The sequence below is a fragment of the Eleutherodactylus coqui genome, chromosome 11 (genome assembly GCF_035609145.1).
Source record: "Eleutherodactylus coqui strain aEleCoq1 chromosome 11, aEleCoq1.hap1, whole genome shotgun sequence".
Taxonomy (NCBI): Eukaryota; Metazoa; Chordata; class Amphibia; order Anura; family Eleutherodactylidae; genus Eleutherodactylus; species Eleutherodactylus coqui.
Genome location: NC_089847.1, coordinates 14,668,048 through 14,672,736, shown reverse-complemented (window position 1 = coordinate 14,672,736; position 4,689 = coordinate 14,668,048).

Genomic DNA, 4,689 nt, shown 5'->3' with positions numbered 1-4,689 from the left:
TGAGCGATAGTCACTCCTGTGCTAAAGCTTACGGGCATTTCTACAAGTGACACAGAACCTCCAGCACTCGTCGCAGCGATGGTCGCCTTTACACGGGTCGCTCAGTGAACCGGGTTCGCTCCGCCCGCCTCCATTCACAGTAAACAGGTCCTCGTTCATCCATGACCGACTACCTGTTCACACGGACCGATTGTTGTGCCTGCAGGCCCTGAACGACTAACGATAAGCGATCGGCCGGTGCCTCGGCCATGATGGATGCTCTCTGAGCTGCTAATGACTTGTTATAGGGTCAGTCGGTTGGCGTGTGGCGCGGGTTGCCAGAGGGCAGCGTCGCTGTTCCTTAGTGCTGCGGTGGGCTCCGCTGCGGAGTGTCCAGCGGTAACGTTTACTACAACGGCCGGGCGGTCTCTGGTCGCACCCCAGTCTGCAGCAAATTCCCCTGGGGAATGTTGTATACATTTGGTAAATCAGAGAGAAGTGCCAGTGAAATCCCCGGATAACCTGCGGCCGCCAACGTCATGGCCCATAGATCTTGTTTGCTTCCTGCCAGCCATCACCCTCTTCTACACAGAACATAGATTTCCTCTGTTTACTTGCCGACTGCTAGAGGGACCCTTCGTGTCCGGGTGGGGGGTCTGTGGGGGGAGTGCGCAGAATCACTAATGTTCTCTGTCCCGCTCTTCCCAGGAGTTCCGCTGTTCCAGTCTGCGTTATTAGGAGGATCCGGGGAGCAGACATGACGTGAGATCACATCCCTGCTGCCGGGCAGATCGGACGACTGACAGCCCTTATGGCTTTATATGATGAGGACATCCTGGAACAACGCCTTCTACCTGACCATCCAGAAACAGAGGCCCGACCTGATCAATAAAGCCCGCAGAAGTGCACGGCGTCGTAAGTACCCCCGCAACTAGGCTTTGTATACGGGAAAGTATCGTGTGCAGTCAGGCGCAATAATACGAAGGGACTGAAGGATTATTATAGGATTTATTACTTGTACATAGGAGCAGTATTATAGTAGTTATATTCTTGTATATAGGAGACAGTAGTATAGTAGTTATATTCTTGTACATAGGGGGCAGTATTATAGTAGTTATATTCTTGTACATAGGGGGCAGTATTATAGTAGTTATATTCTTGTACATAGGGCAGTATTATAGTAGTTATATTCTTGTACATAGGGGGCAGTATTATAGTAGTTATATGCTTGTACATAGGGGCAGTATTATAGTAGTTATATTCTTGTACATAGGAGCAGTATTATAGTAGTTATATTCTTGTACATAGGGGACAGTATTATAGTATTTATATTCTTGTGCATAGAAGCAGTATTATAGTAGTTATATTCCTGTACATAGGGGCAGTACTATAGTAGTTATATTCCTGTACATAGGGGCAGTACTATAGGTAGTTATATTCTTGTACATAGGAGGGCAGTAGTTATAGTAGTTATATTCTTGTACATAGGGGGCAGTATTATAGTAGTTATATTCTTGTACATAGGGGGCAGTATTATAGTAGTTATATTCTTGTACATAGGAGCAGTATTAGAGTAGTTATATTCTTGTACATAGGGGGCAGTATTATAGTAGTTATTTCTTGTACATAGGGAGCGAGTATTATAGTAGTTTATATTCTTGTACATAGGAGCAGTATTATAGTAGTTATATTCTTGGTACATAGGGGGGCAGTATTATAGTAGTTGTATATTCTTGCACATAGGGAGCAGTATTATAGTAGTTATATTCTTGTACATAGGAGCAGTATTATAGTAGTTATATTCTTGTACATAGGAGCAGTATTATAGTAGTTATATTCTTGTACATAGGGAGCAGTACTATAGTAGTTTATATTCTATGTACATAGGGAGCAGTACTATAGTAGTTATTTTCTTGTACATAGGGAGCAGTATTATAGTAGTTATATTCTTGTACATAGGAGCAGTATATAGTAGTTATATTCTTGTACATAGGAGCAGTATTATAGTAGTTATATTCTTGTACATAGGAGCAGTATTATAGTAGTTATATTCTTGTACATAGGGGACAGTATTATAGTAGTTATATTCTTGTACGTAGGGGACAGTATTATAGTAGTTATATTCTTGTACATAGGGGGCAGTATTATAGTAGTTATATTCTTGTACATAGGGGTCAGTATTATAGTAGTTATATTCTTGTACGTAGGGGGCAGTATTATAGTAGTTATATTCCTTGTACATAGGGGGCAGTATTATAGTAGTTATATTCTTGTACATAGGGACGGTATTATAGTAGTTATATTCTTGTACATAGGGACAGTATTATAGTAGTTATATTCTTGTACATAGGAGGCAGTATTATTAGTAGTTATATTCTTGTACTTAGGAGCAGTATTATAGTAGTTATATTCTTGTACATAGGGGGCGGTATTATAGTAGTTATATACTTGTACATAGGGGATGGTATTATAGTAGTTATATTGTTGTACATAGGGATGGTATTATAGTAGTTATATTGTTGTACATAGGGGGGCGGTATTGTAGTAGCTATATTCTTGTTACATAGGGGGGGCGGTATTGTAGTAGCTCTATTCTTTCACATGGGGGCGGTATTGTAGTAGCTCTATTCTTGCACATGGGGGGGGTCGGTATTGTAGTAGCTCTATTCTTGCACATGGGGGGGCGGTATTGTAGTAGCTCTATTCTTGCACATGGGGGGCGGTATTGTAGTAGCTCTATTCTTGCACATGGGGGGCGGTATTGTAGTAGCTCTATTCTTGCACATGGGGGGGCGGTATTGTAGTAGCTCTATTCTTGCACATGGGGGGCGGTATTGTAGTTGCTCTATTCTTGCACATGGGGGGCGGTATTGTAGTGCTCTATTCTTGCACATGGGGGGCGGTAGTTGCTCTAGTTCTTGCACATGGGGGGCGGTATTTGTAGTTGCTCTATTCTTGCACATGGGGGGGCGGTATTGTTAGTTGCTCTATTCTTGCACATGGGGGGGCGGTATTTTTAGTTGCTCTATTCTTGCACATGGGGGGCGGTATTGTAGTTGCTCTATTCTTGCACATGGGGGGGCGGTATTTTAGTTTGCTCTATTCTTGCACATGGGGGGGCGGTATTGTAGTTGCTCTATTCTTGCACATGGGGGGGCGGTATTGTAGTTGCCTCTATTCTTGCACATGGGGGGGCGGTATTGTAGTTGCTCTATTCTTGCACATGGGGGGGGCGGTATTGTAGTTGCTCTATTCTTGCACATGGGGGGGGCGGTATTGTAGTTGCTCTATTCTTGCACATGGGGGGGCGGTATTGTAGTTGCTCTATTCTTGCACATGGGGGGGGCGGTATTGTAGTTGCTCTATTCTTGCACATGGGGGGGGCGGTATTGTAGTTGCTCTATTCTTGCACATGGGGGGGGGCGGTATTGTAGTTGCTCTATTCTTGCACATGGGGGGGAGGCGGTATTGTAGTTGCCTTCTTGCACATGGGGGGCGTATTGTATTGCTCTAGTCTGCACATGGGGGGGGCGGTATTGTAGTTTGCTCTATTCTTGCACATGGGGGGGGCGGTATTGTAGTTGCTCTATTCTTGCACATGGGGGGCGGTATTGTAGTTGCTCTATTCTTGGCACATGGGGGGGGCGGTATTGTAGTTGCTCTATTCTTGCACATGGGGGGGGCGTATTGTAGTTGCTCTTTTGCACATGGGGGGGCGGTATTGTAGTTGCTCTATTCTTGCACATGGGGGGGGCGGTATTGTAGTTGCTCTATTCTTGCACATGGGGGGGCGGTATTGTAGTTGCTCTATTCTTGCACATGGGGGGGGCGGTATTGTAGTTGCTCTATTCTTGCACATGGGGGGGGGCGGTATTGTAGTTGCTCTATTCTTGCACATGGGGGGGCGGTATTGTAGTTGCTCTATTCTTGCACATGGGGGGGCGGTATTGTAGTTGCTCTATTCTTGCACATGGGGGGGGGCGGTATTGTAGTTGCTCTATTCTTGCACATGGGGGGGGCGGTATTGTAGTTGCTCTATTCTTGCACATGGGGGGGGCGGGTATTGTAGTTGCTCTATTCTTGCACATGGGGGGGGGCGGTATTGTAGTTGCTCTATTCTTGCACATGGGGGGGGCGGTATTGTAGTTGCTCTATTCTTGCACATGGGGGGGGCGGTATTGTAGTTGCTCTATTCTTGCACATGGGGGGGGCGGTATTGTAGTTGCCTCTATTCTTGCACATGGGGGGGGCGGTATTGTAGTTGCTCTATTCTTGCACATGGGGGGGGCGGTATTGTGTATGATGGGGGGGGGTTGGTTGCTCTATTCTTGCACATGGGGGGGGCGGTATTGTAGTTGCTCTATTCTTGCACATGGGGGGGGCGGTATTGTAGTTGCTCTATTCTTGCACATGGGGGGGGCGGTATTGTAGTTGCTTTCTTGCACATGGGGGGGGCGGTATTGTAGTTGCTCTATTCTTGCACATGGGGGGGGCGGTATTGTAGTTGCCTCTGATTCTTGCACATGGGGGGGGGCGGTATTGTAGTTGCTCTATTCTTGCACATGGGGGGGGCGGTATTGTAGTTGCTCTATTCTTGCACATGGGGGGGGCGGTATTGTAGTTGCTCTATTCTTGCACATGGGGGGGGCGGTATTGTAGTTGCTCTATTCTTGCACATGGGGGTAGGGGCCGGTATTGTAGTTGCTCTAA